Source organism: Scyliorhinus torazame, chromosome 13, assembly GCF_047496885.1.
Source record: "Scyliorhinus torazame isolate Kashiwa2021f chromosome 13, sScyTor2.1, whole genome shotgun sequence".
NCBI classification, from domain to species: Eukaryota; Metazoa; Chordata; class Chondrichthyes; order Carcharhiniformes; family Scyliorhinidae; genus Scyliorhinus; species Scyliorhinus torazame.
Window position 1 is genome coordinate 50147124 of NC_092719.1, and position 14297 is coordinate 50161420.

Sequence of the window (14297 nt, forward strand, 5' to 3'; positions counted from 1 at the left end):
TTGGATAGCCCCTAAATTGTGCACTGGTATCACAGTGAACGATTCACACGTTTTATGTATGTAATTCAGGCAGCACACACAGTTTGTACTCCCTATTCATTGGAATGATTGTGGCATGCAGCCCAATGCTGAACATGCTGCTAAATGGCTGCACACCTCAGTAGCAGCCTCAAGTCTTGGAGAGACCAGTATCAGGTAAACCTAGCCAGCATCACTGAAACGCTGAAATGCACCACTTAAAGCTGAAATGCAGCCTGGTTACAGCAGGGGCTGAAACTGGTTAAAGAGTGTAAGGCCAGCTAGAAAAATGGAGCAACAGGTCAGAGAATGTGCTCCAAGGTACTCAGATGTCACTTGGTAAAAGACAGCAGAGGGAAGATTCTCTTCTCTTCCCTCGCGAAGTCAGGAGATCCTCCAGACAGACACTGGGAAGGCAATGAGAGTATATAGCCGCAGCAACAGTGTAACCCCAAGGAAGTGACTGCAGTTCAACAAGGCAAGTGATGAAGGTCAGTGAATGCATCTTTGCATGCCACATCCTACCAACTTCACCTCCAGCCTCACATCCTGCCCCGTCCAGCAGACCCTGTCACTCACATGCCACACTCGCGCTTTGCATATGCTGCAACTATTCAACTGTGGTAGACACACTATCTAAACACATTGCAGCACACTCGCTGAAACACTTTCCTCCCTTCTTTTTTTAAATATAAATTTAGAATACCCAATTCATTTTTTTTCCAATTAAAGGGCAATTTAGCGTGGCCAATCCACCTACCCTGCACATCTTTTTGGGTTGTGGAAGCAAAACCCACGCAAACACGGGGAGAATGTGCAAACTCCACACGGACAGTGACCCAGAGCCGGAATTGAACCTGGGACCTCGGCGCTGTGAAGCCGCAGTGCTAACCCACTGCGCCACATCGCTGCCCTCCCTTCCTCTCTTCTGCAAGACAAGGTGGCCCTTGACAGGTGGCAGCAGCCAACTTCATTTTACAGGCTGTTGTGAGCTCCCAAGGCCCCGCGTTAACTCGCTATTGGCTGGGGTTCACGTACTCCCACACGGTTGGTCCCCTAGCTAGTCATGTAGGCAGCCAAGCCCTTCCCTTAAAGGGAACAACTGACAAGGAAACACTTGATTCAGTGGTTTTAGGACAATTTATAAATCAAAATCATGATCACTGGCAGCACAGCCACAACCAGCACAATCTGCTCTGAGGTTGAAGATCTGGTTCTGAGAAGTGACAGAGTTCTGTGCCAAGCACATTGTGTCTGCCTCAGGTGGAATGAGAGAAAGTACTCCTGCAACCCCAGGCAGATAAGGCCTCCTGCTAAGAGCCCTCCTCCTCCTCTTCTGTACCATATCTCTCTCAAGTTGCAGCTCAATGCAGATTGCCATTATAGCTCTCATACCTGGGAGCAAGTGTTGTACTCAATACCTTCCAGTCATCAATAACGCCTTTCCACCCCCCTCCCCCGCCCACTCATGCAGTACCATTTCCTGTAGACTTCATCAAACTCACCAGCCCTCTGAAATACCCAACACTTGCACAAGCTCAAAACAGTAGAAAGGAATCAGTGACTAACTTGCAAGTTGTTGACGATCCCTTTAAAGGGTTGGAAGGAGGGGAAATGGCCCCTTGTGCTGCTGAACACACGTCCGGCTTTGCGAGATTAAGACAGGATGTTGACCAAAGCACCAAATAACTGGATGGCACCAACTCAGTGTCAGAAGCTGACTGATGATGATCTGCCGACTCTGCATACTTCCAGTGTGATAGTAATCAACTATTTCCTGATAGATCTAATAGGTAAAAAGGCAATTTTAATATAAATATTAAGACCCAGTTTTAATACCCATTTTAAAATGAGGATTTCAGCACTCAGAACCTCAGGTCTTGACAAAACACACAGCTTCAACAGAGGCACAAAAAGCCTGACACATGCATAAACTAATTGGAGATAAAAACAACATTTTCACGAAGCAAGATGAAAAAGCTATTGTTCGAAAAAACATATTTTCAAAGACAGTTTGACATTAAGAAAGTAACTGTACCAGTAATCAGATCAAGGCCAAGTAAGCACCATAGCAATATGATGGCACCATTGTCCAGAATGTGGATAAAAGCAAAGTCAGCAGAAAACCAGTAGAAACCAGTTTTGATAAAAGCACAGAATCACATTCCATAACATACACAAATATTCAAACATGAAACATGTGTTGCATATTAAGGATTGACAGTTACCCATCGAATCAAATGTATTTGATTCTAACCCAAACCAATTAGGATGACTTAGAGATGTAGTGAGATGACGAAAGTCTGATAAGATTCTCCTGAAACATGATGGTCCGTACGGCCATCTTTATCCTGGATCATACTACATGCGATTCTTATTTTCATATTTTCACTTCTCCACTCTAACTCTTGAAGTCAATGTAAGCTGTTTTGCCGTAAGCAAGAAACCATTTCTGTATTATTTTGAAAGTTAAATTGTTTATAAGTTACTTCTCTTTAAGTCCTTTGCTAGCCTGCATTTATTGAGAATAGATTTAAGTTTCTCTCAATTGTAATCAAATAGAGGCAATAAAGATTCTTATTTGCATCCGAGAAGTTTAACTCCAATTTATACTGAGTTTTAGTGTTGCAAGACTTCACTAATTCCGCTTGGTAGATTTCATCACAGTGTCTGAACATAGTGCCCAGTAACAGCTTCATCAAGATGGTGTTCAGCATGGGCCACACTGGGAGTGGGTGGAAGCAGTGCAAACACCACATTGCTACCAAACAGACACTCATAGCACCAGAACGGCAGGTGCTATGGAGCAGAATCTTGCAGCCAGGAGCTTAATTCACAATGCCTAATCCCTCAAAATATTAAACCCATACCCTGACACCTCTTACAACACCACCTGATCAGTCATCTTCTTACCTAACTAAGAATATGAATACCAACAATAACATGAAAAGAAAGCACTGGTACTTGCTGAAGTAAGATCGAGTGATGCTGTTCCAGTTTGGGGGATAGTTCCTGTGGGCTCAGCCTCTGGCTCCTTCTGTTGAACTGAAAAGTAAGAGAGGGACAGAGATTAGTATTCAAAGTCATGGATAAGCTGAGACAAATATGTGGCTACTGAAAGCAAATGCTCTTTGTCATGCATAATGTGGGAGGATGAATTTTCAGTGAGCAGGGAATGAATGAAACATTACCATGAACCCTGCAGAATGCATCTCCAACTTGGCCTTTGAAACACCCCCAACATGATCCATCATCACAGTTTGGGCAGAACCTGAAGTGGCAACCTCCCTTTTCCTGTCCTCATCTCTTCCTTGTTTTTCACCTTGTTTCCCTGCACAAACCTGGTCTGGCCATTGAACTTACACACAAACAAACAAATTAGGAGCAGCAGACCATTGTAGAACTATCCTGTGGCAATGTTCTTGCACTGACATTTTCTGTCAATTTCACCCACTGCTGCTGCGCTACTGGATGGGAATGTCATTTTCCTACTGCTTGGTGTGAAATGGATGTGACTCCTCCAGCCCTCAAAGCTTCTCCTTGGCTGAAATTATCTTTTAGTTGCCTGCAGCCAAAATGTACCTCCCCATATAGTCTGTCAAGATTCTGATGAGGTGAGTATCTGTTATCAGTGAAGCTAGCACTGATGGCCCATCTACTTTAAGATTGGTCCTTGACCAATTTTGTTGATTAATTGCACCCTCATGATCAGTCTCATGTAACTAGTACAATTCTGGTCTTGCAGAATTGCCCAGTTGTGTTGCTACACTTAGCTTCCTAGTGGTTTCACTTCTAACTTTTCAAATAATCATTTTGAAGATTATATGAATCATTAACTTCTTTAGGAGTCAAAATTCATTAACATTTAAAAAAAAAAAAAGAATTTAGAGTACCCAATTTGTTTTTAACAATTAAGGGGCAATTTAGCATGGCCAATCCACCTACCCTGCACATCTTTGGGTTGTGGGGGCGAAACCCCCGCAAACACGGGGAGAATGTGCAAACTCCACAGGGACAGTGACCCAGAGCCGGGATCGAACCTTGGACCTCGGCGCCGTGAGGCAGCAGTGCTAACCACTGCGCCACCGTGCTGCCTTTCATTAACATTTATTACTTTATTTTCTCCTTCAGGTGCCTTGTTTAAAGAGGCAGAAACGGACTTCCATTCTGGATTGGTCCATGATTATACAAACATGCAAACATATAAATTAGGAGCAAGAATAGGCCACCCTGCCCTTTGTGCCTGCTCCGCCATTTAATAAGATCATGGCTGGTCTGCTTGGCAAAATTATTCCAGTGGTTTGCTGTTGTATTCTGCATCATTACTTTTACTTGTTTGAATTCCTTTTCACTTTGTCCAATTCTGCAATTAAGTTTAGTTATCTTCCGGTTCTGCTGAGGTGTCTGTATGCAAAATATTAATGCATCTTTTCTCTTTCCTATACCAGTGCGAAGTTTCAACAATTTCCAGTGTAGTTCATCGTTATCCAATATAAACTATATACTGCCAGGATTTTGAGCAAAAACAAAAGCTGATATGGAAGGAAGCCCAGAATGAGACCGCCACCATGAAAACGGCAGAAAGAGGAAGTTGCAAATTGCAAAGGAGCTCTTTTCCTGGGCTGGCAGGGGAGGTCCACAAGATTTGAGTAAAAACCAGGCCACAGCAACAAAATCCATGGTCTCAGTGTCAGAAATTCTGGTACTACTGCTGCCTTTGTAGCCATCAAACATTTAAATGCCCCATTTCCAGTCAGCGTTATGACTGTGGGAATGTCAATCATATCCAGATGGCATCCAGATTTTTTAAAAATATCCGTTTATGGGCTGTTGGCATCGCTGGAAAGGCCATTATTTCGTGCCCACCCCTAATTGCTCTTGAGAAGTGGTAGGTTTCTTTTCCGCAGGTGCAGCAATCACCAAGCCAGGAAATAGCTTCCGCAGTGGCTAAATGGAGCTCTCTGAGACTTCCGCTGAATTATGTCAGGGGGGATCCTTCAATGTGTGAGTCCGTAATCGGAGTGCATCACAGCTGGAATCCGGGTTCCATGCAAGGCCTCATTTGTGCCGATTTACTGCAGGAAGATCATCACCAGTGTGGAAATGATTGAGGTGTGCTCAATGTTTTGAGGTGTAGAGGGGACATACGGAAGAACGTTTTTATGCAGAGGCTAGTGGGTCTCTGGAATTCGCTGCCCGAGTTGGTGGTGGAGGCAGAGACCATAAAGTATTTTAAAAACTACCTGGATCTGCACCTTAAGTGCTGTCAGCTACAGAGCTATGGACCAAATGCAGGAAGGTGGGATTAGAAAGGGCTCCTGGGTGTCCTTGGGCTGGCATGGGCAAGAAGGGCCGAATGATCTCCTTCTGTCCTGTAGCATTTCAAACATTTCATGGTTCTATGTTGGCATGACAGGTTCGAGCAGGGTGGATGGACTGTAGGATCTGTGATGAGGAAGTGTTTTTAATGGTGGAGTGTTGGTTCCATTCCTGCTGCAACAGGATCTCTCTGTTATTCCTTGGCACAGTGGTCTTGGCCATACTGGCTGGCATAATGGGAGGCAAGCAGCAGATGGATTGGTAAGGCCCTTATGTAGTGACAGGCTTAAATTGATGTAAACCTTCTTCAGGAGCTTTCTTGTTGCAATCTCCTTCCTTATGTGAGGGGGTTGGATGTTGCTCAGGATTGGGGACCAGGAGAGTTAAGTTGATTGGAGGTAACCTGAGTTGATATTGTTGTACCTGTAAAATCTCTGATACTTTTGACCAGTTTACTTACTCAAAAGTGTTACCCAGGTGCCCTTATTTGCGAGATGAACAAAGGACAAAACAGGTTCACAGGTTAACACAATTTTATTCAGAATTCTCTTATCCAACAAAATATGGCTCAGTCTCGCAGTTGAGCTTCAGGTTCTATCCACATTTTGTGAAGGAGACTGGCCAGGCTACAATCACTCAATGTGGATGTCTTCTCTGGTTTCGAAACCCAGGGTCCTTTCTGCTTGTGATGGTTGTGCCTGACTCCCAGGTTATCGCTGAAGATCTGCTTGATGTTTCTTTCTTTATACTGGTATGCTATGATTGAGTCGTAGGTATATGCCCACCACTGGCCATTGTCCGCAACTTGTTAATGGGAAGGACTAGATACTCCTGTTTATCCATGGCGATTCAATCAAGACCCATTGTCCTCTGAAACACCCTCGTCTGACCAGCCATCAGCTCATTATGGAGTTGATGGCTTATTTTGTCTGTTCTTTGTCCTGCTGCACAGTTGATCACCTGTGTCTGGAAGTTTGTTTAATATTCATTGTCTTGTCTAGCATTGTCTTGTTTTTTGCAGTGGGTAATCACAAAGTCCATATAGCAATAATAAGTTTATGCTCTTGCAGATGGCCAGTATCGATTCCAGCCAGGGCCTCTTGAGACTGTTTCTGTTCCTGGCCTATGTGTATCTTCTCAGCCTGTTTTCAATACCACAATATGTATTATTGAATTGAGCTGGGTATCTACTAGACTGGTGTGGGATGAGTTATATCAATTGGTGGATAGTACTCTGCGGTCGAGTAGACGATAGCAAGAGCCGAGGTCCTTAAGGTTTGAGCATCTGCATCGTATAAAGGGCCAGGAAGTGTGCTGAGAAGGTTGTTTCACTCTTTGATCTTTGCTGTCTTGCTCAGAGATGTTTGTGAGCTGTCTTCTTGAGCTTATGCAGTCCATGTGTTTTAGGAATATCAGTCGTTCTGTGGGGAAGGGAATTCCAGGATTTTGACCCAGTGTCAGTGAAGAAATAGCGATACAGTTCCAAGTTAGGGTTGTGTGTAACTTGGAGGCAAAATTGCAGGTGATGGTGTCCCGTCCCGTGCATCTGCTGTTCTTGTCCTTCTAGATGGTGAAGGTCACGGCGTTGGAAGGTGCTGTTGGAGGAGAGGTAAAGCTCTGGGTCACAGCCATGCACCCAAGTCAACATCATGGCAGACCAAAAACTAGTTCAGGAGGTTGGAAGTCCTCAAATTCGCATATGATAGGTATTGAAACAGAAATTGATGCTATTGAGTAGGAAGATCAAACTGTGCTTAGTCAAAGAGCAAGAAAGGCAGCACATGAAAGATGAAAGTAAAAAGGCTGATGATGTAATCCCAGCATTCACAGTAAAAATGAAGTCTCATGGCATCAGGTCAAATATTGCCAAGGAAACCGCCTTCTGATTACCACGTACCGTCCCCCCTCAGCTGATGAATCAGAACTCTTCCACTTTGACCCCAACTCGGAGGAAGCACTGAAGGTGGCAAGGGTGCAGAATGTGTTATGGGTGGGGGACTTCAATGTCTATTCGCAAGAGTGGCCCAATAGTACCAACACAGACTGAGCTGGTCTGGCCCTAAAGGCTCCACAAATATCCTCATCCTCAATGATGGAGGAGCCCAGCACATCTGTGTAAAAGAAAAGGCTGAGGCATTCGCAAAAATCTTCACCCATAAGTGCAGAGTGGATGATCCATCTTGGTCTTCTCCAGAGGTCACCAGCATCACAGCTGCCTGTCTTCAGCCAATTAAGTTCACTCCACGTGATATCAAGAAACAGTACTGGATACTGCAAAATCTATGTGCCCTGACAATATTCAGGCAATAACCCTAATGATTTGTGCTCCAGAACTTGCCGCACCCCTAGCCAAGCTGTTCCAGTACAGCGACAACACTGGCGTCGACCCGACAATGTTGAAAATTGTCCAGGCATGTCCTCGACACAAGAAACAGGGCAAATCCAATCAGGCCAATTACCCCCCTATCGGTCTACTGGATAATCAGCAAAGTGATGGAAGGTGTCATCAATACCCCTATGAAGTGGCACTTACTCAGCAATAACCTGCTCATGCACGCTCATTTTGGGTTCCGCCAGGGCCACTCAGCTCCTGAACTCATTACAACCTTGGTTCAAACATAGAGAAAAGAGCTGAGCCCCAGAGGTGAGGTGAGAGTGACTGCCTTTGACATCAAAGCGGTCATTTAACCGATTATGGCATTGATGAGCAAAACTAGAGTCAATGAGAATCAGGGGCGTCGAATCACCAGGGGCTGCCGTGAATCCCGCCCCCACCGGCACCGGAGATTCGGCGGGGGCGGGAATGGGGCCCACCGATCCGCAGACGGGCCTGTGCCATGGGGGCACTCTTTCCCTTCCGCCTCCGCCATGGTCTCCACCATGGCGGAGGCGGAAGAGACTCCCTCCACTGCGCATGCGTGGGAAACTGTCAGCGGCTGCTGATGCTCCCGCGCATGCGCCACCCGGGGATGTCATTTCCGCGCCAGCTGGCGGGGCAACAAAGGCCGTTTTCACCAGCTGGCGGGGCGGAAATTCCTCCGGCGTCGGCCTAGCCCCTCGATGTTGGGGCTCGGCCACCAAAGATGCGGAGCATACCGCACCTTTGGGGCGGCGCGATGCCCGTCTGATTGGCACCGTTTTGGGCGCCAGTCGGCGGACATCACGCCGTTTTGGGAGAATTTCGCCCCTGGAGGTACATTCTCCTCTGGTTGGAGTCATACCTAGCACAATGAAGATGGTTGTGGTGGTTGCACAAAGTTCAGCACCATTCACGACTTCTCAGACACTGAAGCAGTTCTCCTCCAAATACAGCAAGACCTGGACAATATCCAGGCTTTGGCTGACAAGTGGAAAGCAGCATTTGTACAACACAAGGGCCAGGCAATGACCATCTCCAACAAGAAATAATCTAACCATTGCCCCTTGACATTCAATGGTATTACCATCGCTGAATCCCCCACAATCAACATCCTGGGGGTTACCATTGATTAAAAACCAAACCGGACTAGCCATATGAATTCTGTGGTTACAAGAGCAGGACAAAGTCTAGGAATCCTGTCGTGAGTACTCACCTCCTCACCGCCTGTCCACAGTTTATGGTCGGAGAGTTTGCAATATTTCTGATTAAAAATGGAGTTAGACATGCTCTAACACCATCCAGCATCGAATGGTGCTGCAGGAAGAGTGCAGATTGTGAAGAGGTCATTACAGAAGTATTTGCATGGTGACAAGTTAGGCAATAATTTCCATGTTTCTCTTTGGAACTGGCTAGACAATTTTCTGTTCTCTTACAGGGTAACCCCACAGTCTACAACAGGTTGCTCATTGTATGATCATTGTATACACACGTAGGACAAGCTTTCGTTTTTTTAAGGCTGACATCATCAGTAACGTAAGAAAAAAGCAAGATAAAGTGAAGATAAGTCAAGCGACATGACATGAGAAACTTAGAAAGTTCAATACTTTTCAGAAGGTCATAGTGAAAAACCACTGGAGAGATAAGGAGAAGTATGCGGCTGGAGCAGTTATAAAGAGACTGGATGCATTCACATATCCAGTGAATATTGGAGAGATATTCACTCTTTCTGCCCTGTAGATTAGTTTCCTAAAAGTCTAAATTTGAAAAAGGAAGGGCATAAGGAACCTCGTGTCTACTAAATTTCTCCTACCGTCTCACCAGTGAAAGTAACCAAAAAATTGAAAGTCACAAAGAAACTGAAAGTTTGCCGGTATCACAAAATAGACTAGTAGAGCAAAGTGAGTTAAGACAAATCAATGAATGTCAAAGTCCTAGTTATTAAGTAAAGTTCAAGTTTGGGATTCACAGAGGTGTTGAGAATGCTGAGTCAAGCTAATAGAAATGGAAGAAAACCAGTAGTGATTCGTGACTGAAAGATAAAGACTTTTATCCAGACTGAAAGATAAAGAAGCCAAATACATTAAGTGAAATTATGTTGGAAAGAAAAAGAAAAAAAGTTGTATTTTCATTACTTCTTGTCAAATGATATTTTTGTTAAACACCTACACTTCTTCAGGATATTTTATTTATGTAAATTACACTGGTCATTTTGGTCATATATATTGTTGTCTGGTGAATTATCAGACATTTCAACCAGTTTATTATTAAAATATGTACCCAGGTGCCTTTACATATGAATGAAAATGAAAATTGCTTATTGTCACAAGTAGGCTTCAAATGAAGTTACTGTGAAAAGCCCCTAGTTGCCACATTCCGGCGCCTGTTCGGGGAGGCTGGTACGGGAACATGAACGTTGAGATGAACAAAGGACAGAAACAGGTTTGCAGTTTTAATTTTATTTACAACTCTCCGATTCTTTTACCACACTTCTATTTTATTTGGGTATTACAATGTTCAATATCACTCACACAAAATATGACTCAGACTCACAGCTGAACTCTAGGTATTACCCACACTTAGTGAAGGAGGCTGGCCAAGCTACGATCACTCAATGTGGATATCGTCTTTGAGCTTGGAGCCCAGGATCCCTTTCCCTTGTGATGGTTATGCCTGGGGGACTCCAAGGTTCTCACTGATGATCTGTTCTGATGTTTTTCTTTCATATCGTTGCTGCTAGCACTGACTCATAAGTATATGCCCACAACTGATCTGAGTGTTATTGTCCCACCCAGACTTAAACTCATTAATAGGAATAAACAGGACACTCCTGTTCAGCCTGGGTAATTCAATAAAGATCCATTGTCCTCTGAAACACTCTTGTCTGACCAGCTATTAGCCCATTATGGAGTCTGATGGCCACTTTGTTTATTGTTCATCCTGCTGCAAAGTTGATGACCTCTGTCTGGACGTTAGTTAAATATTCATAGAATGTTCTTGTTCTCTTGTGTAAAAATGTTAACCACTGTGATTGAGTAATCACAAAGTCCATATCGCGATAATGTGTTTCTGTGTTGACTTGAGTGTTCTGGCAGACGCTAGTATCGATTTCAGCCAGGCCTTATCTGGCATTTTCTGTTTCTGGCCTATGTATTCCCCCCCTTTTCAGCTTGTTTCCAGTATCACAATATCTTTTGGTTATGATAATAGTAAAAAAAAATATGCAGCCCAATTTCAGGTATTGTTGATGTTGGTTTAATTGGATTGTATTTCTGGAACTTATGTGCATGGCCCATTTTATATTTTAATGCCTATGTTGTATTTTTAAAGGAGGGAGGTGTTATAATATTTGTAATTATTATATTACCCTCTCTTGGGGAGGTGCAAATAAAGTAAAAGTAATGTCACTATATCCCCAGATGGCCATGGCCGCTTTGCCCTTTGAGGGGGGGAGCTGACTGGTACTGGTTTAATCCAAGGATCCATCATGAATAATCTCACCTGCAATGGCAATTGGACCCGTGCTAGTGGCCTTGTTCTGCATCACAAGCCAGCAGTCCAGCAAACCGAGCTAAATTCATTCAATAATGGCTTCCTGAAGTTGAACATGTGTTATTTTTTACTCAGTGTAATACCCAACTTTTAAGAGTCCTTCATGTTTATTTCCTGTCTATTCCCTTGTTTCCCCCTTTCTTTTATTTTTGCTGTTACATTTTTGGTCCATGGATGAGTTATGGACATGTGTCTTTAAGGTAGCCTGGCATTTTAATTCAAGCAGAATAAAGCAATGTCCTGTGCCTTTAATTCAAATAAAAGGATCCAGAAAGCTATGCTGATTTAAATTGCGGACTGGCACTAATGGCAGAGATTGACTGATTTGGTTGGTGGCCAGTAAATTGGCCTGAAAGGCTGTGTTCAGCCCGGTAACAGATGGTGATTGGATATTATCCCTCTGGAACATTTTCAGAGCCACAATGTTTCATTTTAGAATCACTTGTTGTTCTGGCTGAAGGTGGAAGGTCCAACTAAATCCTCTCCAGAAAGCTGCCGCTAAGCCTCTTCAAAAAAAGGTACTGCTAACTCTCTCTTTTTCCAATAAGCCTGTGGTGGTTGGATTCCTGATACCAGGACCTGAAGGCAGACCACGAACTGAGAGCAAATCTGATAAAACAGGGATTCTGTCTTTCCAGGACAATTGTGAGTACCTGCTTCAAAACAAGGACTATGATTTACAAGCTACTATGGAGCAAGCCTGTATGGAGTCACCATCTGGGTACAAATCATCTTGTACCCAGAAAGGTGAACAATAATATTCGAGTGCAACTGGCCAGATATACATAATTTTTGATCGATTGAAATCCATGGCATTTTCGCTCAATTGCCTTTGAGATTAAAAAGAAGGTTCCCAGAATATTAGCTCCGCAGAAATTTCACCTGTAGTTTTCAATTTCTCTTTCATTTCAGTTTGGCCCCTTTTCCACCCCTCTGTGTTTGTCTGTCTTGTATGTGTGTGTGTGTGTGTATGGGTGTGTGTAGAGGGTGAGGAGGCAATTCATAGTAGGTGTTAGGTACTTATAAATATTTAAACATCTGCTGCACATCTGCTGTGTATCTGTTGCTTATTTCACCATTATTTTAGTTTTAAATCAACAGTAATTCTGTTTCAACTTACAAACCTGGTGACTGTAATTATTGGGCAGCCAACAGCCAAAGATTTTGGGAAGTTTTATTAGAATTATTGGCTAATTTCCTTGTGTTGTGACCCCGGGGCACATGGGGCTGGAATTGACCGCGCACTTTCCCAGGGTGGCGTAAAAACAGACACAAAAGCAATCAGTTACAGAACTGAATTAAGCTGGCTGCTTAAGATAGGCGGTAAATAATGATATTCTGCATCATAAAATGAATCACAATGGCAATTTTAATCAGATACCTTGACTGCAAGAGAATCTATTTAAGCCAGGCTGAGGTCTCCACTACTTGTGTTAATAGATTGTCTTTTTTCCAACTAGTTCCTGTCATGTGTTGCCTAAATAAAACTGCTTATCTAGGTATGGATAATTAAATTGATCATTAAATGACTGGTTAAAAAGTAGCTGTTTCTAGTCGAAGAACAGGCATTTTGTAAAACGTTTTATACAAAGGTAGCTACCGATTTATCTAATGGCTAATCAGATTGGTTAAATTTATCAGCAAACTCTAGCCTTATAAGCTTAAAGTTCTAGGCTGCAAAGGTGAATGAGCATTAATGGATGTGATTTATAACCTTTATCGGGGTAACAGAATCCAAGATGTGTGATTTAGCTGCTAATGACAAAGACAAATCATCTTGTAACCAGAAAGGTGAACAATAATATTCGAGTGCAACCGGCCAGGGATAAATAATATTTGATAGATTGAAATCTATGGCATTTTCGCTCATTTGCCTTTGAGATTAAAAAGAAGGTTCCCAGAATATTAGCTCCGCGGAAATTTCACCTGTAGTTTTCAATTTCTCCAGGTGATTGTATGAGTTATGCAAAATCCACAGTGGTGCAACTCGCACATTTCACTGGGTGGAGTTATTTTTATTGACCAGATAGATCTCCTTTATTTATTTTGTGTCTCCTTTCTCTGCAACGACTGCAGAAGATTCTAATCGTTCAAATATTCTGCTTTCACTCACCATGAATTAATAAACCATTTAATTATTGGCAAGTGTTCAAAAATCTATTCGCACAATCCTCAACTACAGCAACAAGGAACTTGGTAATAGTATTTGCACATTTTATACTGCACTCCATTAAGAATGTAAGTCAGCATCTCATGATTGCAATTTGCTGTCATCCCTTTGCCACCATATGCCACTCACTGACAACTGCAGAGGAAGGGTATTTGAAGTGTCAACAGTTTATACACTGCAACAAAATGGTACAACATAACCTTTTGTAGAATAACAGAGTGTACTAGACAGGCGATACAATTGGGCATAATTAATGTACTCTTGCCTGTGCAGTTACTGGACGTCAAGGATATAAAACCATAAGACTATAAGATGTAGGAGCAGAAGTAGGCCATTTGGCCCATCGACTCGGCTTCACCATTCAACAAGATCACGACTGATCTGAAATGATAATCCTCAACTCAATTTTCCTGCCTTATCATGAAACGTCCAGTACTTGCTTAGTTTATAAACTGCAAGTATATTCACAATTTTCAAAGCAAAAACATATTTTACTGAAACATCATTAGCTGTGTGCTGATTAAAAATCTGTCTCTCTCAGCCTTAAACATACTTAATGACCCAGCCTCCACACCTGTCTGGTAAAGAATTCCACAGATTCACAGCGTATGAGAGAAGAAATCCCCCCTCATCTCTATTAAATAGGCAACCCTTTATTCTGAGATTATGCCCTCTGGTCCTGGATTCTCCTACAGGAGGAAACAACCTCTCAGCATCTATCCTGTCAAGTCGCCTGAGATTCTTATATGTCTCAATAAGGTCACCTCTCATTCTTCTAAACTTCAATGAGTTCAGACCCAATCTACTCAACCTCTCCTCATAAAAAAATTCCCTCCAACCCTTGGATCAACTTAGTGAACCTTCTTTGGACTGTCTCCAATG

At 43.0% G+C, this 14297-nt stretch overlaps 1 pseudogene; it reads left to right on the forward strand.

Moving 5' to 3' along the window:
* Positions 1–1684: 1684 nt before the first annotated feature.
* The window catches only part of LOC140387615 (uncharacterized), a 52660-nt pseudogene continuing 40047 nt past the window's right edge, over positions 1685–14297 (forward strand).